The sequence below is a fragment of the Ceratotherium simum genome, chromosome 9 (genome assembly GCF_057802395.1).
Source record: "Ceratotherium simum simum isolate JZ-2026a chromosome 9, ASM5780239v1, whole genome shotgun sequence".
Lineage (NCBI taxonomy): Eukaryota > Metazoa > Chordata > Mammalia > Perissodactyla > Rhinocerotidae > Ceratotherium > Ceratotherium simum.
Window position 1 is genome coordinate 17,328,049 of NC_141908.1, and position 26,960 is coordinate 17,355,008.

The window sequence follows — 26,960 nt, forward strand, 5'->3', positions numbered from 1 at the left end:
GCTAGATTGGGAAGACACAAGGATGACAAATACGTGTCCTCTGTCCTCAAAGAGCTTAAACTCAGCCAGATAGCTCTACCATTTGACAGACTAGCAGGATTGCTTACAGAAATGCCACAGGCAAGGTGCAAAATATTAAACCAAAGAGGACAGTCATTTCTCATTTTTTCTTGATGAGTTGGACCATTAGCTATTTCTAAGAACGAACATTTGAACAAAGATATCTCAACAGCAAAAGCTGACTGCAGCCTATAGATCCCTTGGTTGAAGGAAGTAAATTATATTAAAAATTTAAAAGTTACTACCTTAGAGACAGGCACCTCCACACCCTAAGGATTCCTGGTATAGGAGGGAACGTTTATCGATCCTGACTGACTCTATTCATAGAAGACTCGCCCTAAACTGTTCGGGGAAAATTGAGAACAAGAGAGTGCTCCAGAGGGATAAGTTTGGGAGGGTCGGGGTGGAGGGGGTCCAGATGGGGACGCGTGTGTGTAACCTGATAATTGCTTCGCGCCATAGCAATTCGCGCCATAAAATGTAACTGTTTAAATGTTTTAAATTAGCCAATCATGTAAGACCGCGCCAACCTTTTCCCGCTTTATGCTTCCAAATCCTATAAAAGAGCTTGCCCCTTAAGGTTCGGGGTCGACCCCTCTGTCTCCTGCGAGAGATACGTGTCGACCCGGAGCTCCGCTTAATAAAACCTCGTGCATTTGCATCAAGCTCGGTCTCCTGTGTCTGTGGGTCCGCGCCTTCCCGAGACTGGAGTTGGATTTCCTTTTTGGAATCCTACAGGTGTTACAAATATGGGTGATTCCTCAGATCTTTGAAATAGCAGATACACCTAGTGAGTAAAGGAGATGGCCTGGGACCCATTTCCAGGCCAGGGAAAGAAGAATTCGGGTAACAGAGTAACATTCTTCTCTGGTCAAAGGAATTAATCTGGGACAAAATGGCTTGGCTAGAGGTAAACAGGGATCTGCTACATACTCTTATAATCTCTCCTTGCCATTTTTTTTTTTTTTTTTGGTGAGGAAGATTAGCCCTGAGCTAACATCTGTGCCCATCTTCCTCTACTTTACATGTGGGACACCGCCTCAGCATGGTTCCATAGGCAGTGCATAGGTCCATGCCTGGGATCTGATCTGAACCCGAGAAACCATGGGCGCTGAGGCAGAGTGCACTAACCCAACCACCATTTCACCTCCCAGGCCTCTCCTTGACTTTTTTAATGCAAAATTTCCTGACACTTAACGAATGGTTGATGGTTCTTTTAAATAATATAGATAGACATTCAGAACCCCTGAGCAATACTAAACTGCAGTCTTTAACTCCAGCTATGATCAGAGGCTAGAAAGTTACTCACTTTGGGATTTTTTTCCAAATTTGAGTTTACCACCAGAACAAGGCTCTCAAATATGTCCACACAATCCCTTTTCTACCAAAACTTACTTTAGCTTCATGCTCCAGAGAACAAAGACCCTCATTTACGTGTGAACATTCAAAGGACCCCACCATTGAGGAAACTAAGGGGCTGCCATGGAAAGTGCTGGCTTATTTGAATTGCAAAACACAACCCGGGGATTGCAATACATCTAATTTGGAATATGTTCCAGGCTCAAGAGCATCTCTATTAGCCAGTTTCTCAGGCAATTTTCCAGTTCCACATGTTCACTTCCCCAAGTGTTTCTAAGGAGAACATTTACAGTCTGTTGCAATATTTTACTACAAGCTATTTAGGGTTTTGACAAATACTAACTGACACTGCCACCATTCCAATGAAAACTGATGACCCGTATCTAATGCCAACTACTTGGTTGTGGCTGAAGATATTTTTCAGTCAGTCAGTGATTGTAAGCAGAACACTACTCCAGACCCCTCTTTCACATTCTGGAAGCATGGTTTGATGTCATTCTTTAATAAATCCACATTGCATGTTGAATCATCACACTAAAGCTTGTTCTTTTTTTAAACCAAGACTTTTTCAGAATGTTTTTGGTTAATAACATATAACACACTTGGCATTAGGGATATTATACATTATTAATGGAACAATTATTACTACTAATTGCCAAATGCCCAGGGATTTCTGGATCCAGTTAGAATGGATTTGGGTCATTTATCTTGCAGTCTTACCAGAAGGATGAGGTACTATATGATCTTCATTTGTTTTTAAAAAAGGCATTTATAGTAAATTTTAGCAAATGTGGGGGAAATTTTTTAAATAATATCGTTAATATCGTGGGTGGTATGATAACTAACATCCCATGGAAAATAACCAGCAAACGTGGCTAATATTTCCAGATGCAAATCATGAAGAACTTCAGTTTTCAAAAAACAGAACATTTAAAATGTATCCTGTTTATCTCTTGTGTACCTAGCTTTACAAAAGAGGAGAATTTTTGTTTTGTTTCTAATAAGTCATCTTAAAGAGAAGTTCCAAAATAAAACTAATTGCCCCAAAACCAATTTAATAAACATTCCTCTATTTTAGAAAGCAAGTGGCATTATGTACTCATCATGAGTACAGATAAAGAACTTGAAGGCTCAGTCAATATTATGCGACCCTGGGCAAGGCAGTTCATCCCTGTGAAGGTCTAAGCCTGCCTACTTCTTATGAGGAATAATTAAGGAAAAGTGATTGGTTGTCTAAGGTACACACAACATTCAAGTGTGTCAGAGTACTGTGCCTTTAAGATAGTCACTTTGGGAGTACAGGACATGTTCAAGGTTACAGAAGAGTCCTTCTAATGCTGCTGTTAACTATCCCAATTTGCCCAGGACTCGGGGGTTTCCCAAGGAGAATGACTTTCAGTGCTAAAATCAAGAAAGTCCTGGGCAGACCACGGGTCGGCCACTCAACTTGGTTTTACTCAGATCATGTTAGAACCCCATCTTGGGAACTGACTTCATATTATATGATAATTATTTTGCATCTTATCTGAGCCAACAAATCCTGATTCTTTAGAATTCAGTTGACTTTTTGAAACAAATGTGAATAGCCATGTCTAATAAATAATTTTCAAGATGAGTGAAATTTTAATGTGAAAAATGAAATGTGTCCACCAATTATAGAGTCTCTATTTTGAGGGGCTCAGAAACTAAATCTAAAAACAAAATTAAAGAAAAAAATCCCAAAGGATTTTATAACTTTGCTGCTCAAAGTGTAGTCCACAGAATTAGAAATATTAGCATCGCTTGAGAAATGGACAAACCTGGTCCACCCCAGACCTCCTGATTCAGAATCTGCTGTTCTGTAAAATCCCTGGGTGGCTCTGAGGCACATGACAGTTTGAGAAGCCCTGTTTTAGAATTTGTTTAAGCCTGGGGTAAGAGGGAACAAACCTCCATAAAAATGTTTGATAGAGTTATAAAAATAAAAACATTCCTGCAATTCAAAGCACTTTGACCAAGAAAATGAAAGGCATTATGGTAATTTATGTTTTCTGGGCCTTGTGAATTTTGACTTCATAGTTGAGGAGACCATAAAATGTAGTTAAACTCTAAATGAGGCCAATGATTTGATGGTTTTCCTACAAGGAAGTCTTGAGGATGCCAAGATCCACACCAAAGAGTAGAGTCAGAGTGTGTGGGGATCCCCTCTGTGCACATGGTTGGTGGGTCACCATCCTTTGTTCTTAGCATCTCCCCGAGTAGGGGATCAAACCTGGGATGACTCCTAGGTTTTAGGTTTACAACTGAAACATCAGTGGGCAGGGGAAGAATAGAGAAAGAGCAAGTTTCTGACTTACAGGTCAAGAGGTCTATTTTGGAGGCTGGCCCGGCGGCATAGCAGTTAAGTGCATGCACTCCCCTTCGGCGGCCCAGGGTTCACAGGTTTGGATCCCAGGCGCACACCAATGCACCGCTTGTCAAGCCATACTGTGGCGGCGTCCCATACAAAGTACAGGAAGATGGGCACGGATGTTAGGCCAGGGCCAGTCTTCCTCAGAAGAAAGAGGAGGACTGGCATCAGATTTTAGCTCAGGGCTAACCTTCCTCACACACACACACACACACAAAAAGTCTATTTTGGAATAATAAACACCTATGTGGAGATGAAGTTGGTATTTGGACATACTAGTCTGGGGCTAAGCTAGTTATAAATCAGTATGTATATGGTTTCTCTTTATAAAATAATTTGGGGAGCTATCAGCATACGGAATGTATCAGATAATAAGGGGATAAGCGATTTTATAGAAGAGAGTATTTCAGGCCTAGAGGGCAATGGAAACTAACGCTCTGTGGCAAAAGGGAGAAAGGGCAAAAAAAAAAAAAAGTGATAAGCAAAGAATAACTAAAAGCTAAAGTGAAATCTAAATGGATGACAATAAGATATAGTGAATTGCAATAATATAAAAGTTAAAAAACTTTCTTTCCTGAAACAGAAGATGAATATTGTAATGGCAAATATGGTACGAGTCTGAAACCAAAATTCTAAATATTTCAAATGGGGAGCCAGAAGGAGATTGAGTAGAAATTTTTTATTTCTGTGTATATAAGTAGATAATTTGTATGCTATGAACAGAAAATGCATAGTCTTCTTTTATGCCCATAGGATGTAAATTTACAGAAAATTATTACATGTGCGGCCACAAAGAAAACAATAAACCTTAAAATGAATGAGGAAAGGACAAAAAAACAAAAATGTAAGGGCTTTTACAGTAAAAAATAGTCTTCTAACTAAACCAAGGATCAAAAATGCAATAAAAATACAAAGTACAAGTTATTTAGAGATAAATACAGCAATCGAGAATACTTCATATCAAAACTGGGATGCAGCTGAACTCAGAAGAAAAACATTTACTTAAATGTTTTTATTTCAGAAAGAAAGATTGAAACAAATGAATTAAATGTTCAATCTAAGGAATTAAAGAACCTAAGACAACAAACTTAGAGAAAAGAGGATAGAAAAAAAACCTTAAAAAAATTGGCTAGTAATCAATTTATACATTAATTGATTCAACAAACATTTATTGAACAGTGACGAGGAGTTGTTTTTTGTTGTTTGTTTTTTGCTACTCTTCTAGAGTCAGTGGATGTGGCAGTGAATGATAATGGATAATAAATAGATGAATAAAAAATTAATAGATAAATAATTTATGCAGATATTCCACCCTCAATGAGGAGGATTATAACTCCCTACCCTTTAAGGACAATATGGAAAGGGAGTGGAAAATAGTAACTTCACTGTGGAGAAACCTGACAAATACTGCCTGGTGATCAAGGTCAATGTCAACAGTGATATATCCTGTTGATAGTTTGTAGCCTTGATATGATGTGATAAAAATGGCGCTTTACCTCTGTGGTCTTCCTCCCTCAAACCCACAACCCCAGTGTAATCATGACAAAAAAGTCAGACAAGTTTCAATAGAGGGACATCCTACAAATTACCTGACCAGTACTCCTCAGAACTGTCAAGGTCATCAAAAACAAAGACAGACTAAGAAACTGTGGTAGCCAAGAGGAGCCTAAGGAGACATGATAACTAAATGTAAATATGTTATTCTGATGAGATCTTGGAACAGAAAAAGAATATTAGGTAAAACTAAGGAAATTTAAATAAGGAATAATCTTTAGTTAATAATAATATATCATTGTGACCAATGTACCATACTAACATAAGATGTTAATAATAGAAGAAAAATGGATGTGGAGTATATGGGAACTCTCTGTACTATCTCCTCATTTTTTTAATGTAAATCTAAAACTGTTCTAATAAAGTCTCTTTGGAATTTTAAAAATAAGTGGATGATTTCAGATATTGATGCAAGTTATAAAGAACACAAAGTACAGTAATGCAAAGGTTGTCCTAGGATAGGAGGGTGGCCAGAAAAGGTGATTAGTGAAGTTTTTTCCAAGGCATTTGAGCTGACTTTCATAACAAGGTAGGGAGGACCACGTGAAAATCTCAGGAAGATGTTCCAGACAGAGGCACAACATCAAAACTAAAAAGCAAGAAGCAAACAAAGGATGAACTAAACTGAAAGCTGGTTATTTGAAAAGACAAACAAAATAAGCAACTCTCTGGCATCCTGACTAAGGCAAAAAGATAAAAGCTAGGAACCAAAGACTAAGAAATAAGACGTCGATGAGTAGGAAAGTAACTTGAAGAATGAGAAGATTATATGCAATTCACTGACATTGCAATAAGAACGGGATACATTTCAAGCAAAATATAAATGACTCAAAGTAATACAAGAAGTATAAGAATGAAGAAAACAAAAGAAAATAAAAATTTTGCTACAGATCTATTGTTTTAAAATAAGCAAATATAGTATTATAGTTTAACGTTATCAAATTTTAATAGAAAATTCTTATATAACTTAAATTGTCCCAGAGAAGAGGAAAAAATGAAAAGTTTTATAACTAACTTTACTAAGCCAGTATATCCTAATACTAAAGTCTGATAAACCTAATATAGAAAAAGAAACTTTAATTTCATTTATAAAAGTAAATGTAAATAGAAAAGTAAATAAAAGTAAATTTTAAATAGAATGTTAGCAAATCGTATTCAGCTCTGTAATAAAATAAACTATGACCAAGCATAGTTTATTTTAGTTATATAAGGATGAATCAACATTTAAAAAGTCTATCAACTGAATTTATATTAACAAATTAAAATAAAAACATGTGATTACATCATTAGGTGCTGAAAATCATTTCCTGCGATTTTGTGAGAACTCTTGACTTTAAGTAATGTGGGAGATCAAGATTTGGCCACCCTGAAATATATCTCTTTACCTTGATTGTTCTCTCTGAGGGACATTTGACCTGCCCCACTAACTGCCTAAAGAATTTGACATGGTGGCTCCTTCCTAGAACAGATCTTCCATCATGATGGCTGTAATGATAATTTAAAATAGATGTTACAATGGGAGGGGCACCAAGCCCCTTTTATCAAAAAACTCTATCTCTCCCTGACCACATTATCTATAGATGACCCTGAAAAGAATTGTCCTCCTGCCCTCTGAAGTCCCAGGCCACTACCCACCCCCAACACGCTCCTCGCCTTTAGCTGCAATACTTAAGCAAGCAGCTTAGACAGAGGGACGAGTTGCTCATTTCTGAGTTTCTCCCATGTATACATGTTATTAAACTTGGTATTATTTTCTCCTGCTAACCTGTCTTGTTAATTATTTGGCCAGCCAGAAGAACCTTACGGGAAAGGGCAGAGGGAGATTCTCCCTCATACCCCGACAGTTTAATAAACATCAAAGGAAGCTTCCTGAGCATGAGAAAGTATTTGCCAGAAACCAATACAAATCATACTCATATTAAGGTCATAAATTAGTATGTCCTCTATCACTGCTATACTTTTCAACATTGTTTTAGAGCAATCAGCAGATGTAATAAGATGTGAAAATGAAATACATGATACAAATATTGGAAAATAATACATAAAAACAATAACTACTCATGGAATTGTGTATATCTAGAACATTCAAGAAATATAACAAAATCTTTTAAAAAATCAGAGACTATATTAAGGCAACTGAAAATAAGATAAACATAAAAAATAGTGCTTATTTACACTATATAATAATAGGAAAGAAAATTAAAATAAAAATCTCAAAACTCTTTGAGAAAGAGAGAGAGAGAAAGAAAATCTGGCTACATAATGTTTCAATTCATCACGGAAATAGTTTTATTTTTTGGGGTTCCATGAATTCAGGTGTCTAGTTCTGCTGAGATGCCCAAGTGTCAACAAGACACATGAGAAACAAGCGCGGCATTTGATAGAACCTCAGAATATTGAAATAATAATTCCCCAGAAGGCAAACATCCACAGAACCCGGCTTTTCTGCCAAGTTGGTCAGACCCACTCTCCATGTCTTCATTATGTTTAAACTGGATATCTCAAGTTGTCTTCAGATGTGTAATCTACTTCCAGCATAGGATTAATCACTGTATGCTGATGCGGCATTTTGACCGAAGCCCACTCCCACCCCTGGCCTTTTAGAGGTGGAAGAGGAGAGATCCACTTCCAAGGTACACAGCTTGGAAGCCCTGAAGGCTGCTTCTTTGATGTGGCTTTTTTGTTTCACTGACTCATTCTTGGAGAAAACATTCTGAAGTTGTTGAAAAGATCAGTTGAGATTTCCACAGTGGTAAGCAATAACATGTTGCTTTACAATGCCCACATAAATACAGAGGCACTGAGAACCAGGCTAACCTGGTTAGTGAGTGGTCTTTTTGATAGCAGACGCAGGTTTGCATTTTGTGTATAAATGAGAAGATTATTTTATTTTTTAGCAATCATACTTGGACCTCAGAAGCAATTGCTTCTTCACTATACTGACATCAAATGGGGAAGAGAGGGGAGGGAGGAGATACTGATGAGTGCCCCGAGGAACTCTAGGGTGGGTTTGGAAGCATTTAACTGTTTTTCCAAGTTGTTTTTTTATGTTAAGGAGACATAACCAACTACCACCCTGAAGCTAACCCAGCCTCCCTACAAGAGCTATGCCCATGACCTTGCCTTATTTTTAAAGTGAAGATCTCTTCAGGAGGAGATTAAGCCTCATTACCATAATCTGAAGTGTACCCGCCTCTCCCTTTTGAATGTTCACCCCCCCACCCACCCACCCCAGGGAAAGAAAAGTTCCTGCTCCCCTTTGTTTAGGGATGCCATGACTTTGGAAATGATTCTTCATGGCCTCCTATTTGCTGCAAATACACTTTTACTTTGTGAGACAACTTCCACTGGCGTAGAGTCTTATTTAACTCACCAGGAGGTGAGCCCACTTGGTTAGGTATCAATACTAATAAAGAAGAAAGAGAGGGGGAGAAACCAGTTTCCCTTTATCATTAGAACAAGAAACAGGGAATAAGTTTTCCATGCAAATGAGAAGAATCAAATTCATTTATGTAAAAATAAAAATTAAGAAAGCACAACCCAAAACCCAAGAATTGTTAGTGATTCATAACTTTGTAAAATCATCCATATAAGAGAGGGTCCTGTTTAGAAGAAATAAATTTGTTTCCCTCTGAAATATACACATTTGCCAATGTGGGAGATGAAGATTTGGCCACCATGAAATATATCTTTTTACCTTGATTGTTTTCTCTGACGGACATTTGACCTCCCCCACTACCTGCCTAAAGAATTTGACATAGTAACTCCTTCCTGGAACAGATCTTCTATCTGATGGCTGTAATATAACATAAAATAGATGTTACAATAGAAAAGGCACCAACAAGCCCATCTTATTGGAAGTTCTGTCTCTCTGGCCACATTCTCTGGATGGCCCTGCGAGGAGTTGCCAGACAAACATTTACATTTATAAGGGAAATCTCCATTTGTAAAGGTATCTCCCTTTCTGTATTGGGAAGAGGCGGAGTGACCTCATTTCTAGAAACTTATCAATGTGGAAGGTGAGGCCTTAAATCTGCATAATAACCTTACCCTTGTTTACAGTGGTAATCTCCTGTAACTGACTCCTCCCACCCCCAACATCCTCCTTTGTCATTGGCTGAACATGGTATTTAAGACGAGAATTTCTGTTATTGTGTTGAGAAACTCAGTGTCCCTGGTTTCTCCCATGTATACATGTTATTAAACTTGGTATTATTTTCTCCTGCTAACCTGTCTTGTTAATTATTTGGCCAGCCAGAAGAACCTTAAGGGAAAGGGCAGAGGGCAATTCTCCCTCTTCCCCCACACCAAATGCTTGGATCCAATAAATACCCAAATCATGGAATCTATCAATACATCATTCCTTAACCTTTGCTTCAATATCTGCAAATTAGGTTGAAAAGTAATTTTTTTTTAAGCGCCTAATGTTGCCCTTTGTCACAGCAAGAGCTCATTAAACTTTGAAGAGGGAACATCACGGTTTACAGCCGAACTGCAGGACTAATACTACCACATTATCTGTATCATGCCACAAACTTAGCATCATTATAGTTTCATGAGATATAATAAACATTGCTTATTAATTATTCATATTGTTTCTAGTATACAGGATTAAAAAGAATAAAAAACATACATGATAGAAGCAGAAATGCTGTTACCCTAAACATTTAGTTAGGTCAATAGAAGACTCAGCTAAGCTTAAAAACATTGGCTTTCAGATCTCCCAATAGCATTGATCACTTGTGTACTTGGAGAGTTCCACACCTTCCTTCCTACATGGTGCTCCAATGTGCCTATTGCCTATTGTTGCTATTAACCCACAGATAAACACATCAAGGTCGTCCATCCTGCACACTGACTGAGTCAGCTCCAAATATAAGTCTCTCAAGTAGCAGGTTTAAGGCAAATCTTTAAACAATCAAACTGGACCCCCTAAATACCTGGCCATGAAGGTGGCATATTAATTTCACTAATATCTGCCAGACTATAAGCTTCAGGGGCTCAGTAGCAAATGGTAGTTATTTTGTTCATCAGTGAAGTCTCAGATCCTGGAACAGTGCCTGGCACATAGAAGACAATAAATAGTTACATTGAATTGATCATATGATAAGAGTCTCTCCACTTTATATGTCTATAAAATGGGGATATTATAATTTCTGTAACCACTTCTGTGTTGCTGGGCATTCAAGTTCCTTCTTATATTGTAATATTTTCAACATTGTTGTGATCAATATCTTTATTCATATGATTCCTCCACATTTTGGGTTCCCAAAAGGAGCATTAATGGGTCAAAGAATCAGAACATTTTTACAGCTCCTTATATATAGTGCCAAATTACTTATGAATAAACAATATCACAAGTAAAACATGGAAGTACAAGTTGTACCACTTGCCCATGAAGATCAGCTGTTAAAGTTTTTTAAAAGAGTGGATAATTTAAGGGAAAAATGGAATGCTGTCCAATATTTTGTTGTAATTTGAATGTCATTAATTTGGTAGATTGAACATTTTTCTCTGTTTAACTAGTTCTATTTTCTTTTTTGTGCATCAACCAAGGAATGACCAGCCATGGCCACCACTCTCCGTATGGGAGCCTTTCTCAGATACTTAAAGAAACTTTGGCACCATAACTTCTTTGCCAATCTGATTCCTTTCACTTCAGATACTCCTTCTCAAGAGAACAACAGGAGCCTTGAAAGCTAAAGTTTAGGTGATACCTCTATTGGCCAGGGATCTCTTTACTAAATGGACTTGTGTGATAGACCAGGAGCCCCACAGATGGTCATCTAGATTATTTTCACGTGTGTTGATAAACACCTGCAGAGGTTTTCACTCTGGAAGAATTAGTGAGTTATTTTGCAGAGTCAGGACAGTTTTATGGGTCAATAAGTAATAGCCTAAATAAGTCATAGTCAGGGAACAGCCTACACAAAGAAATCTTATACGTATAAAAGTTTCAATTGTAATACAATTGAAAACTGTCACCAAATCCTATTATCTGTCTGGGTGGAAAAGTGCTCAACAAAACATTGATAGCCCAGAAGGTAGAGAATTGAATTAAGGCCAACAAAAACCTTTGAGTGAACAGCAGATTCAAGATAATAGCTGAGTGATAAAATAAACCTTTCCCAGAAACCCAAGTCTTAATAAAATTGCTCTGTAAGTTCTTTGGAACTACTGCTCTAATTTCTTTACGTTCTTAGGGCTCAAGGATGTTTGCTTTGGGGAGTCAGCACATGTATGGATGTACAGGAAATTAGGGCAGCTCCAAGGTGGAATCTGGTTTGCATAGCCCATCCAAGGTTGGTATTATTGTGTAAATATTTGTATGCGACTTCTAAAACAAAGCATTCTCTCATTGTTCCAGATCCTCAGTGCTTAAACATGTGGAGTGAAAGAAAGATTCCAAGAATACCTATAAAAATATTTTAGATTTAAGAGGTCAAAAATTCTCAAAGATAATTCAAGGTATGCATGGTGAGCTAAATGTTGACCTCTTCCTTCATTTCTGTTTGGCTGGGCGAGGTTTCAGAGGTAGAAAAAGAGTAACTTAAAATGCTCCTTTTCAAGAATCATTGATATTTAGAGAGCTAAATGTCAACCACAGATAAACCAATAACCACATTCTATAAATAAATTCATTTCAAGGGGAGTTTTCTCTTTGTCTCCCACTGGAGATCACAGCTGAGTGGGGGAGAGAAAGGAAACTACAGTGGTTAAGGACGCAGACTGGAGACAGACAGCCTTGGTCCAATCCCAGTTGTGCCTTTATTAGCTGCATGATGTGGCATGTGTCATTAAACTCTATATTCCTCCATGTCCTCATCTGCCAGATGGGCTGATAATGACAACACCTGCCTCATAGTGTTGTTGTGAAGACGAAGTGAGTTAAATATGTAAAAACACTCCAGAACAGCGTCCAGAATATAGTACCACATATTTTCCAATAGGAGATTATGAACATTCTGAGAGTATAGTTTATATAACTATGTTCTCCAGTACATCACTCCAGCACGTGGCAGGTGATCAACAAACAATTGCTGAATGCACAGTTGACTCAAAGATTTTCTACTAGAGTTTCTTTAAAGGACATTTCCTTGTATATTCAAAGCGTGACAATTCAATATAGGACTGACAGGCAACTTTCAGAAACAATTCCAGGATGCAGAGTATATGCACCTGTATGGCATCAGCAGGAGGAATAATGGGAGAGCAATGAAGAAGACAAGTAAGAGTCTTAACGCAAATCCAGATAACTTTGAATTAATGCAAGTATTATTTTCTTGGCATAGCCCCAGCCTGCCCCTCTACTCTTTACTGATAAAGCCATGACTATTACACCATCTGGGATGGGTCAAGATGAAGTGGAGATTCTGAGCTCATCCCTAATTACTCCTTTATTCAAGTGGGGATTGGAGAGTGGGTGGGAAAGTTTCAGAGAAGGATTTTCAAATGACACAGATTCACTAATAAAATGCTCAGGAGCTGATTTAGGCCTATTTAATCTCTAAGACATCTGAAGCAACACAATATCTGTAACAACTTCTTATCCTGGAAAATCCCAGATTCATTTTAATTTTTTTAATCCATGTATTTAGTAGTCACATCACTCACCACTGAAATGTAGTTCTTGTTTCTGGAGCAGAAGAAAGCAATGTTTTTAGTAGGTACCACAAGATAATAGGATGACTAGACACACAGCTCACATCACTGAAAAAGGAGACAGACTGGCTTTACCAAGTTGGAACACAGCCAGCCACTACAGCACTCACCATATTCCGGGTGTGGTACCACCAGTTTCCTCCTTATACAGCAATGAGGTAAGAGAGTGGGTAAGTGAATGAATGAGATAATTGAGTCAATGATTAAATGAACAAACACAATAAAATTAGAGAAGGTACTGGGCCTACAAAGATTTTAGTTGAAAGAGGCAGGGCCTTTCCCATTAAGCAAATCTGCCAAACAACGGATTTCTTTTTAACTATCAACATGTGGCTAGTGGCTATCATATTGGACAGTGAAGGCTAGATGAGTCCCTTTGAAATCTCTATTCTTTTTCTGTCTCCTTCATGGTGTTCTCTTCTCTCACCTGCTACTTATATATTGGGGCTCCTCATGGGCCCCCACTTTTGTGACTCTGCATGCTTTCCTTGGCTGTCGTTGACACACCTCACATTCTACACCAAAATCTCTTTGTCTTCCTGTGTAAAATAGCTACTCCTCAGGAATTTGTTACTTCAGTTGCAGGCACTGTCATCCACCTGGGCCCCCAGCAGGGAACAGCTCACCTCCCTCTCTCCACCCTCAACCATTTATCAATTCTTGCTATATTTATGTTTACCTTCCAAAACCTTTTTTTCAAATCCATCCCCTGCACCATAACTACCACTGTATACTCCAAATTGTCATCCTCTCTTTCCTGTGTTTCAACCAACATTCTTCTAGCTCAGGGATTCTCAGTTCTTGCTGCACATTGGAATCATTTGGGGGACTGAAATCACAACCAGTGCCTGGATCCACCCCCAGAGATGTGGTTTCATGCAGGACGGGATGGGCCTAGGCATTGGTACTTTTTAAACCTCCTTGAGTTACTTTTGTGCAGTCAGATTTGAGAATCACTCTTCTCGCTTATCCCTCTGGCTCTAGTTTTGTCCTTGCTATGGCCATGCTCTGAAGAAGCACCAGGCTGCTCTTTCTAGAATGTTCATCTGTCCACTCTGCTTAAACTCTTTCAATGACTGCCCATCATCTAGAAAGTGAAACTCAAATTCCTTAACTTCTCCTAGCCTTTGTCCTCCTGTCCTGACATTCTCTGCCTCCTATCTTTTGCTCCAGTCACTGCCAGTTCCCCACCTCAACCTGCCATTTCACACCTGTGCTCATTCCCTCTTGTTTGCTCAGAACGCCAATCCCCACTCTTTACCTGGTGAATGCCTACAATCCTTAAAGACTCGGCTTCAGCATCACCTGTCTAAGAAATCTGTTTTGTCTTAACTTGCTTGGGTACCCCTCCTCTGTGCATGGTACACCCTGTGCCTATCTCTATCAGTATATCTATAAGACACCATAAATATGTGGATGCCCCACTCCTCTATGAGCCAGTTTTCTCAGGACACTCATGGCTTATGCCTGTTGTTCCCTTTTAATTATCAATAGTGTCCCCTTTTATTCCCAAGGGTATCTTAACATGGATGATAAATTGGTGGTCACCCTACTAGTGAGGTCATTGAGGACAATACACAGTCATATTCTTTGTTGTAATCTCAATGCCTAATGCAATTCCTAAAACTTGGTATATGTTTATATGAAGGAAGGAAGAAAGGGAGGAAGTATGTAATTGGCAAACTTTCTTATCATCTTCAGAAGAAATCTTTAGAAAGGTCTATTTAAAAAAACTAAATGAAGTTATATCTTGAAGAGATATCTGTGGTCCCATGTTCATTACACCATTATTCACAATAGCCGAGATATGGAATCAACCCAAGTGTCTATCAGTGGATGAACGGATAAAGAAAATGTGCTATATATATATATACAATGGAATGTTATTCAACCTTAAAAAAGAGGAAACTCCTGCCATTTGTGACAACATGGGTGATACCGAAGGACATTATGCTAAGTGAAGTAAGCCAGACACAGAAAGACAAATACTGCATGATCTCATATGCAGAATCTAAAAAAGTCAAATTCACAGAAGCAGAGAGTAGAATGGTGTTTGCCATTGAGGGTGGGGTGGGGATGAGGAGATGTTAGTCAAAGGGTACAAAGTTTCAGTTATGCTTTATAAATAAGTTCTGGGGATCTAATGTATAGCATGGTGACTACAGATAATACTGCAACGTATACTTGAAATTTGCTAAGAAAATAGGTCTTAAATGTTCTCACCACATATACAAAAAAGATAACTATGTGAGGTGATAGATATCTTAATTAGCTTCATTGTGGTAATCTTTCACAATATATACATATATCAAAACATCAAGTTGTACACCACAAATATATACAATTTTTATTTGTCAATTACACCTCAATAAAGCTGAAAAAAATAAAAGATCTGATTAAATTAAAAAACCTAAACAAAGAAACAAATTGGCATATACCCACTCCTTAAAAACACAATTTTAGAGAATAAAGTTAATTCTTCTCTCTCAGCTTAGTATCACTTTTTGTAATTCTGTGTGTTCTCTGGGGCGCTCGGGATGTTGGAGAAGTTCCACACGGTCATCAGGTGGGTGCGAACCAAAATATAGATGGTTCCTGGGAATGACCCCAGCCCTTGTTTATTCTGGGCAGATCTGCTTTTCATGGCCAAGGATTTGGACTCTGATGTCAAACTGCCTGCATTTGAGCTGTGTTCCTTCACTAGGAGGACACACGATTTTGGTAAGTTATTTAAACTCTCTACGCCAGCTTTATACTGCTGGATGTTAATGTGCCTGCCCCATACAGTTGTTTTGAGAATTAAATAAGGAAAACCATGCAAGGAGTTTAGCATGGTGCTGTCACAGGGAAAGACTTGAATAAGCAGTAGCCCTTATTATTTTCTCTATTTTAATTGTTGGACTCACAAATAATATTTCATTTGAAGAAGGGATTTGCCTGCCTTTAAAAATATGTTGTGAAAGCTCTGTTCTCAAATGTTGTGACTGTAGAGATTCCAACCTAGTTCTCCCTTGGGATCTTTGTAACTTGAGTTGCTAATGGGGCCAGTGTTATTTCTTTACTCTGCAATTCAGAGACTGAAGCCCACACCTTGCCTGTTCACTAGAACCCATTAGTGGAAAAGAAAACACCAACCCAAGACTCAAATTTCGATGTGAAGCACAGGTGTTGGTGGGTGCCAGCTTCTGGCAGCATGGCATAAAAAGAAATGAATGCTCTTGCCAATGTCGGGAATATGATTGCAGTACGCCTATGACAAATATTTACCTTTTTAGCTGGAACACCAGGGGACACTAGGGTTTCTGTTTGAACAGTGCTTTGAGGCAGAACTCATTGAAATGTTATGGAAAGCTCTGCATAAATAAACTCTTTTATGATTTTACTCATAACACATCATACCATCAGACTGCAAAATAAAGCTTGGGAGGGCAAAATAATCCCAGTTATTTACACATAACTTTAGTTCCCAATACAGATTTGTAGATAACTTTGCATAAAGTATCATAGAAGATATTTCATTCTTGGCAAAATGGGCCTACCAACTAGGATTGCAAAAGCAGTATAATTTGAGGGTTACAGTCTAGGAGTTATAGCCAGCGCCTTTAGAGTCAAACAGACATAGGTTTGAGAAAATAAAGCCCTTAGAGTTTCTAGAACCTAAAATAGATGCAATAAATAGTAACTCTGATAGTAATAATAATAGTAATTATTAAGAATTATTTTCTAGGGGTATTTGACATAATTCTACCAAACAAAGATGATTAGGTTCTATTTTATTCTATCCTATTGTTTTTTACTGCTCCTGTTGTTTGTAATTTAAGATCAACCCCAAAATATTCACAAAGACTCAAAACCTGGCTTCAATAATTTCAGTTTTTCTGAGGAGTTAGCGGAACAACACTGAGCTGTGGAAATGAGATTGAGGTGTCCGCATTTTCATGACCAGAAGGCATGATAACTTGTCCTAAAACTGTTTGATCTTGTTACCATTTCTGCTGAATACCTTGAATCATGCAAGGGTATAAAACGCCTCTTATTCCAAAGCTTCCAAAAGAGAGATTGCATCGACAGAAATTCAGAGCAAGCTGCTGAAAGGCTATATTAATCCTGATCCCGGGATATTACACTAAATATTTGACAGGAATCCAAATTTTCCTGTAACCTTCCACTAAGAAGATAATCTTTCATAATTTTAACTGTGAAAGGGGAGGACTTGATCTTTTGAAATGGAAAAGGTGAGCCTAATTGAATTTCCTTCTTTGGTTTCTTATTAAAGATGGGACCAGATTGAATCATATTCAATTAATGATTGTACTTGGATATATTGCTCTTTCCAGAAGCTGAAAATAAGATTAACAAAAGCTAGAAAAAGACATAGGGGGCAATGGTGCCAATTCAACACTTAAAGGGCTAGGCATATATAGGAGCAAAGACCTATTTCAATACCATTGATTTTTATGATCCTGGAGCAGGCTGGGCCATTGTACCTGATCGATTCAAGGACTGAGTGGAAAGATGTGTGATACCGAGCATCACATATAGAGGAAAAATAAACTTTCAAATGCTGCAAATAATAACTCGGACATGCCATTCTGACCTGCCCCCTCTCCTGCCTACCCACCAAATACGCCATGATCCTCGTCATTGTTGACCCTGTGTGTACCTGTTGCACGCCCATCTCAGCCTACCCACCTACTTCTCAGCCACCACACCTCAGGTTCAAGACTGTCCTCCTCCAAAAGGCTTTATGCAGCTCTGGTAACCATGAAAGCATGTTTTATGGACTAATAATTGTGATATGAAATCTGAGAAGTAAATTAGCACAGGTAGTCCAAATATTTTAAAACTGGGACTGTCCAGGAATGCAGTTCCTATAATTACTATCTCCATAAAACTCTCCCTTCTTTAAGCTTTTCTGGAAGTATTTTTCTTCGATATTTTAAACACTGGCATCTTACAATAGAAGTTCACATTTTTTGCTTAATTGTCTCATATTTCTATATGTATATTACCTCCATAGCGATGGGGCAAGTGCTTCCAGGGCAAACTGACCAGCCCTTCTATTCTTCAGTGTCTACATAGCACAAAACACTAGTAGGAGCTTAATTAGTACTTCGCTATATGCAGCTGATTTGTGTGTGTGTGTGTGTGTGTGTATGTGTGTGTGGGAGGTGGTACAAGTTTGGGAGACAGAATCTGGAATTTTCATCCTAGCTCTGATTTTTGACATCTCTGTGAGCCCGAGTAAGTTTCCACATTTGTAAAATGGACATAATAATACATAATAATAAACACATTGTGAAGATATCATATGACATTCGTGCAGCGTCTGGCAGGCAGTGGAAGCTCAATCCGTAGTCATTCCCTTGTTGAACAGAAACACTGCCTTAAGAAAGGTTTTAGAATACGAGAGGGAAAGGAGTACAGCACTCACGAGCATGGACTCGGGAACCAGACTATCTAAGTTCAAACCCAATTCTAAACCTGGCTATGAGATTTGGGGGAAATTGCTTAACATCTCTGTGCCTCAGTTTCCTCACCTGTAAAATATGGATACTAATGATATCTACCTCCCTAGATTGTGAGGGTTAAATGAAGTAACACATACCCATCCCTTATGAGTCCTAACACAGACAAGTGTTTGGCTTTAGTATTATTAAGGACAAATCTATTTAAGACACACAAAGGAACTTGCCAATTTTAAAGATCTGTTAAAATTCTGGATCTATAGTTTTGTGAAGAAAACATACATACTATTGCCTTTAAGTCCCACATAGAAGAGAATGTAACCCTTACACTGAGACAGACTCCACTCCCTATACACACACACACACACCCCCATCAGAGTTGTCTTGGTTTAACTTCTTTCCTTCCTCTGTCCAAACTCACACGTCTGCTACCTGCAGTATCTGAAAGCCCCACCAATTTATGATCTGCCATAACCAGCTAGGAAGCTGGACTTGGAAGGGAGAGCTGAAGCGAATCCTAATATTTGGTTTGAAACATTGTTTATTAGAATATCCATCTTCTCCAAAGAACGTCTGAACGGGAAGCCGTAAGTGGCTTGTCTAAAATAGATGCCTGAGGACGAAAGGTCTGGACTCAGAGCCTGTCATTGAACTGAACTTTCAAGGAACCTTCCAACGAAGTTCATCAATGTCTAAAAATTAAGGCTCTTCCAGTAGACGGGCTGGGTCAGCCCAAGGTGCATCACTGAATTAGCTAGAAGTCTTCACGAGATTGGGATACAAACCCTTGCCAAGATAGACTAGGCACAAATGGCCCACACGGTTGCACATCAGGGAATTTGCAGTTTGCAAAATAACTTGGGGATTCAAACGAAGGAAATCAAAGGAGCCCAGCACCAAAATTAACAAGGAACTAAGATAAACTAACTTTGTAACCTATTCGGTATTTAAATTCTTTGAAACAGACCTCTTCTGCCCATCACCACTCCACACAGCTTTCACACTGCTGGCCACGCTGCCTCACCTTCAGTCACCGGTCCTGTTAAACATGATCTTCAGAGGCTATCCCAGCTGCTCTAGGCAAGTCCCAAGCCAACTCAAGGGAAATTAATACCACATCCAAGATTCTTATTCATATATTTATAGCGTCTTCTCTGTATCAACCTTGTTCCTTCAGTCTCTCTGCCTTAAAAGCTCTGCCAGGTATCACCCTTTTTCTTGCTCCCAAATGTGACTCAAATGCATTTCAAACTGGGGAAAAAACGAGAACTGTGCCCACACTGCTTTCAGGATGGAACAAAATGTAACAACAAAAAAAGATCTGCTGAAAAGACAGGCAGAATGCAATTTCATAGGAAAATCTAAGCCGAGTGCAGAGGAGGGCAAATGACCAGAGTCATCTCAGCTCTCTGCAGGAACATCAGGTAGATGTCCAATGAAACGGAGCCCTCGTCAGAGGCATCAGACGCAAGGGGGCTACTCTGGTGTTCCGAAAGGGCAGGCGTTGTCTCACACCTGAGCTCCGTTCAGGGAGAGAAAAGGAGTCAAGTAAGAAATGAAGGCAGGCAGGCAGGAAGCGAAGGAGGTAGAGGGGAACTGAAATAGAGTTGCAGCAATGGGGCTGAATTAATGACTCTACATAGAGTTATACAAATAGAGGAGGTGGGGGGTTATGACAAAGAGAACCCTCCTCTGGAAAGACTTCTCCCACTCCTTGTACCTATCAAACCTTCCCCAACTCTGAGTCATTGCTGAGATCCAACATCCCGTAACTATTGCAAGCCCCTAGCAGCTCCCCTCTGACACCTGCTGTACTTAAGGTTTGCACCAGAGCTTCTCAACGGGGGGTGATTTTGCCCCTCAGGGGACATTTGGCAACGTCTAGAGATATTTTTGGTCATTAAAACTGGGAGGATGCTACTGGCATGTAATGGGTAGACGAGCGACAGGGATGCTGCTAAACATCCTACAATGCACATGACAGCCCCACAGCACAGACTGTCAACAGTGTTGTGGTTGAAAACTCTGATCTGCACCACTGCTGTCTGGCCTCAAATCCTCATGACCTTGAAAATTAGTTCCATTTTCTGGATGTGTGTGTCTTGACTCTCTGTCCAGCTTTTAAGTATCATTGGGGCATGGATCATGCTTGATACCTCATGCCATCACCCGGCATTCTGGGCACAGTGCCTTGCACATGGTAGGTAGTGTATGAGCGATGGGAGAAGAGAAAAGACAAGACGTGTTTGTTTTCCTGTGAATCAGGGCTGGAGGAAATCACTTCTGGGCAGCATTATTGCCAAACCTTGCTGGGCACAGAATGACATAGCAGAAGCATCACTCCCATGGGAACAATGAGCAAGGAGTGAGTCACTCAGATGACAGAGATGGGCCAGGGAATAACTCAGCTAAGAATGAAAAGGTGGGGGACCAGCCCTGGTGGCCTAGTGGTTAAGTTTGCTGCACTCCACTTTGGCAACCTGGGTTCGGTTCCCAGGCATGGACCTATACCACTTGTCTGTCAGTGGCCATGCTGTGGCAGCGGCTCACATACGAAATAGAGGAAGATTGGCAACAGATGTTAGATCAAAGTGAATCTTCCTCAGCAAAAAAAAGAATGAAGAGGTGGGGGCTAGGCTGCAGCATCACATCCAACAGTCAGTGAAAGAAAACACTGAAAAATTGCATTTCAACTTTTAAATGATGCTTTTAAACATAATTTAGAGAAAAGTCCAAATGTTGTACCAATTAGGCAAAAATTGATCTGCCTGCCTCACAGTGCTGCTGGGTCTCTGTTGGCCTTTTGCATGGAACTGACTACAGATGCACCTGGGCTTTTTTTTTTTTTTTGTGAGAGAGATCAGCCCTGAGCTAACATCCGTGCTAATCCTCCTCTTTTTGCTGAGGAAGACCGGCTCTGAGCTAACATCTGTTGCCAATCCTCCTCCTTTATTTTTTTTTTTTCTTCCCCAAAGCCCCAGTAGATAGCTGTATGTCATAGTTGCACATCCTTCTAGGTGCCGTTTGTGGGATGCGGCCTCAGGATGGCCAGAGAAGCGGTGCGTTGGTGCACGCCTGGGATCCGAACCCGGGCCACCAGCGGCGGAGCGCGTGCACTTAACCGCTAAGCCACCGGGCCGGCCCGCACCTGGGCTTTTTGAGGCTTTTGTTGAGCAGAAGTAACACGGATAGCTCCTCTCTCTCTCTCTCTCCCTCTGCCTCTCTCGCCTCCCCACCCCACCTTTTCTATATCTTTCTCTCCATTCTAATCAGCCCATGAAAAGCACAAATCACTAACCCAGGTGGATGTTGCAGGTGTCACTTCCACCACGAAGCCTTTCAAAGGCCCATCCACTGCTCCCCTCCTCAAGTGTAGGTCTCATTCATACTGCTTCATAATTGATGGTTCTAAAGCTGTTGCCCTGCTGAGCTATGGGTCAGCTCCCTGGTGCTGCAACCACGTATTATCCACCTTTATCCACCAGCACCTAGTGGAGAGCTAGGCATATGCTACATGCATATGGATAAGCATTTGTTGAACTGGGGGTCTTGTGCTCCTCTGAGACGAGGCCAAACCATAGTCAAAGGGCCAATTCTCAGCCAGCGCAACACAGAAGCCAGGCAGCCTCAGGTCGGGCCATCTCAAATAGCTGCTCAGATGGCAAAGTCTACAGGCTTGAAGGCATTCTCACCTGGGAAAAAGAGACAGCCACAAAGTTCTCATCCCAGAATGTCCCTACCATCAACTGCATGTAAATTTCTGAGTACTCATTTCTAATAAAGATACAAGACATTGGAAGCTACCTCTAGATGTTAATTTTCTAAGTGATATGAATCGCATAGTCCCAAACACACATTTGCCAAGATATAGCTTTTCTTTCTCTGTCTATCCTTCCTGTTTGACGGCAAAAAACAAAATCTTAAACTAGTCACTCCAGAGTCTCCTCAAGCCCATTTCCTCAGGGATTCAGGTTTAGAGGACTGTCACATTTAGCATTAAGCTGCTCTCTCATCCCTACTTGGCTGGGGTCAGTGTGAGTTTCACAAGCTTCTACAGGAAAGGGAAGAAGAGCAGGTCCACTGCCTGATCCTGCTCTCTCTCTGTCCAGTGCTGGCCTTCGCTCTAGATGTCCCTCTTCTTGTCCAGACTTTAGCAAAAGCAAATAACTGCACTTCTCCAGTGGTGGCCACTGGCTGGTCTACAGGATCTCATAAACTCTCACTCAGATTATCTGGCAGGGCGAAGCACCGCGATTTAGCCCATCCCTGGCAGGAACCCTCCAGCTTCATTCTGATGCTCCTCCATGGGATCAGCCCTTCTTCCTAGGGCCCTCTCTCCCCTCCAGCTCACTCTGGACTCTGCTTGCAGGAACTTCCCGAGACCTTTGAGCTGACCGCAGCCTCTCTGGCATGAATCACCCTGCTGCTACTTCCACTGGGCCTCACAGCCCAGAGCATGTGCTCCAAGATGGCTGCTACCCCTGCCAGGCCACACCCCTGGACACTCCTCCCTGAACCCCAAGCTTCAAGCAGGCTTTCATCAGTTGCTCCTCAACTCAGCCCTGAGTCTCCTGCTTCCACTTACAACCTGCCCTTTCTTCTTCCTACCTCAGAGGTGTTTCTCTGCTGGAAGAGGGGAGGGAAGGAAAGCATGAATGTAGGGAGCTGTTGAGTCTATTTGCATTCTCCTGGTGATCTTTTCTGTCTTTTACCTTGCCAGCTGACTTTTGAACCTAGAAGTCAAGATTCTAGCAAGCTTATTCATTGATACGTTTCAGATTAATTTCATACCCCTGCCCAGGGCAACTGGCTGCTCCTAACTGCATGCAAGATTATTAATCAATGCACAAGAAAAACTTAGCAAGTATAGGATTTTGTGATATTCCAATTCATGTTAAGTGTATAAATATTGTTTTCAAAAATGACTTGTGATTTCTTTTTTTTTTTTTTTTGGCTACTTCATTGTCCAAAATGTTCCCATCCTCATGATTGAAGTAAATGAGGCCTTTAAATAAAGCTGATAGGTGTCCAGGACTCTGACAGTTTAGCCCATTCTTCAGAGTAAGAAAGAAAAGACCGGAAAGAATGAAGGACTGGTGTCCTCAAGTTTCAGTAACATGATCTACAGAAGCATCCACAGCATCTGATGGGGCTGTTTAAGCACAATGGAACTGCTCACGTATGGGCATGAGGGCCCCGGAAACTTTGCCAAATTATACAGAACTTTTTTTTTTGGCTGAGGAAGATTAGCCCTGAGCTCACATCTGTGCCTATCTTCCTCTATTTTGTATATGGGATGCCACCACGGTGCTGCGTAGGTCCGTGCCCAGGATCTGAACCTGCGTACCCCAGGCCGCCGAAGTGGAGCACACAAACTTAACCACTACACCACGGGCCGGCCCCTGTACAGAACTTTCTTAGACAAAAGCTAGATGGATTTTTTTTAGAGTTACACATCTCCTGGTATTACTTGAAAATACCTTCTTAACCTTCAAGAGGAAAGTTGAGACCTGTTGTCCCTCTCTCTCTTTCCTGTCAAACAAGAGGATAATGATCCCTGCCCTCCTTGTCCCAGTGGGGTGTTAAAAGGATAAAGTGAGATAACAGATGTGAAACACCAATCTAAAATTGGGAGCTGATTAGAAGTCTCTCTGTGGATGTTATCTGCAGGGATTTGCGGAGTCTGTGTTTGGCTTCGTTGCACTCTGATCTTTGCTTTTCTGCATTATTGAGTCAAACAGGACAAGAGTGGTCCTCCTCTCACTTGATTGCCAGCACCTCTGAACCCAGGGCCTGACACCTGGGCCAGGTGGTGGCCTCATTGTTCCTTTAAATCCATCTGTTCTCCAAATGTTCCTCCTCAGCTGACTTACTGGAAGTTCACTCATTATGATTCCCCTATGGATTGTGCTCTCCATGTGAAGACTTGTTTTAACTACTTCTTTGCCTTTTAAGATCTCAAGGGGCCAGCATAGATGCCATATGACGATAAGAAATGATTTCTTAGATCATTTTGTTAATTTCACATGAGGACACTAAATATATTCGTGTGACTAACTGATTCATTTGGGAAAGGACATAATTTATTAAAAGGCCATTCTCCTTTTATAAGAAGAAAAGTTGCAAAAGTATTAGATAATTTAACTTTCTCCCTCATGTTTCACTGCCTTGAAATAGCTCCCAAATCTAGGTAGGTCTCAATGAATACAAGAGATGGGTTTTTGAAAAGAAGGAACTCATGGTAAGAATGTTTTGCAAGTTGAATTCCATGAATTTTTTCACAAATAATTATTCAATACCAATTCTGAAACACCTTACAACACCATGTAAGGTGTTGTGGAGGATATAAAGATGTTAACGAGAGATATAATACAACTAGTTTTTAAATGAAACTAGTTTTTGAAAAGAATGCTGGTTTTAAAACACTTTTCATATATCTCTGACTTAATTCTCATAAAAATCTGTGGTATACTTATTACTGTTATGGTCATTTTATAAATGAGAAAATAGAGGCTCACTTTGGCAGAGCTTGGATTAAAATCCCAGATCCTCTAACTTCAAACTCCAAATCCTTCTCACTACACGACACTCAGAACTTTGGTTTGCAGCAAAGAAGCGTTTCTCAGAGGAGTAATCACAAGGTGTTATTTGGTTCTTCCAGGGAGCCATCACTTCTTACTGGAGGAATCCAAGAAGGTTTAATAGGGTGGGCTGTCATTCTGGTTGGTCACAGGGAAATAGGATTTGGGCAGCACTGGGAGAGTGAGGAAGGGATATTTCAGGGAGAGGGCAGGGGAATAGGTGAACAGAAGCACAGAGGTAAAAGGAAGCTAAGCAATTTTAGGGAATAGCAATCAGAGCACGTTGCTATAATATAGAGTCCCTGGAGAAAACAACAAAGGAGCAATAAGTCAAAGGGAGAAGTTGCACAGGACCTTATTACTGGGCTAAGGGATTTAGACATCATTCGGTGTCCAGTTTGTGTGTATTTGTGGCAGGGTGGTGGTGATGGTGGTTTCGAATGGAGATGGCATGATTAAGCTTGTGTTTCAGGGAAATTAGCCTTGTCTTAATGCAAAACAGACCTGCAAAGGGTGAAAGTGGGGACTGAACAATTGCAAGAGACAAAGTAGGAAGCTCTCCCAGTGGTCCAAAGAAGAATTAACATAGTGATCGTAGGGAAGGTGAAAAAAAGACAGAGAGATGAGAAACATAATAATTAGGAAATCTAAAAGGCTTAACAGTTTATAGAAGGTTGAATGTAAGAGAAGAATGGAAGTCCTATGATCAAGTTGGGCAACTAGAAGATTGATTGACATTGTAAATATATATGATCTTAAAGCAGGGAAGCTTCTGGGAGCCTGGAGGTTTCTAAAGATAAAGGAAAATAAAAACAACAAAAAACAGCTAACATACTTGCACATTTACTGTGTATCAAGTATCTCTAAGCCCTTTATGTGTAATAACTCATTTAATTCTCACCACAACTGTTTGAGCTAGGTAGTATCATTACACCTATTTTGATGATGAAGACACTGAGGCAAAGAAAGTTAAGACAACCTGCACCAGCTAGTAAGTGAGGGAGGCAGGAAGGAGGTGAACTCAGCATCCTGGCTCCAAAATCTATCCCCTTGACCACCACGCCCTGCTACCTCTCCAAGATGAAGTTGGTTCTGAACATGCTTGCTTTACTGGCCTTGGGACAACCAGATGAAGATGCCTAATAAGAAGGTTAAACTCAAGCTTAGAAGAGTAACTGACACTAAAGGTGCACATCTGGAAGGCATCTGTGTGGAGGTGACAGCTAGACTTGTGGAGGGGATGAGAGACCAAGGGAGAGAGGGGAGGGGCAGGGAGAGGCAGTGAGAAAAGAAGGGGAGGAGGAGGCAGAAGGAGGAGCAGAAATGGGATAGAAGATAGAAAACACAACTTGGAAATGCACATACTTAGTGGATGAGAAAGAAGAGGAACCAGAGAAAGAGACCAAAGAGTGCAGTCAAGGAAGGAAGACCTCCAGGTGAGTTTCAAGCATAATCCCAATAATGTGAAATGTGGAAGATGTGGTAGGCAAGGAGCCAACCAAGCAAGGGCCATCGATAAAGCTGAGCTGCTGGTTCTGCATGGGGTGTGAATAAAGCTTCATGGCGAGGAGCACCAACAGGGATGACTCTCACATTGTAACTCTCAACTGCAACTCTACCTACTAACCACTGACTGCCCTCCCCCAGATCAAGCCATTAATGATACATAAACAAATCACCATAGATGGAAGAGAGGCTCAGTATTTAAGATAAAACTCCATTTGCATCTTTTACTGAGCTACGCATAGAATTCAGAGGTAAATGACAAGGGCCGCGAACTCATTCTTTTGGTGAAATAGTCTTCTCACTTAAATAATAAACCCAAAGTTAATCTGTTTAATAACTTATTTTCAAAGTCTGTTTCTTTGTTTTAAATGGAGGAAAATT

General features: G+C 40.2%; 1 protein-coding gene across 4 annotated transcripts in view; it reads right to left on the bottom strand.

Annotated features, from left to right (window-relative positions):
• Positions 1 to 26,960, bottom strand: part of NCKAP5 (NCK associated protein 5) — a 906,791-nt gene that overhangs the window by 683,547 nt on the left and 196,284 nt on the right. The window lies entirely within an intron of this gene.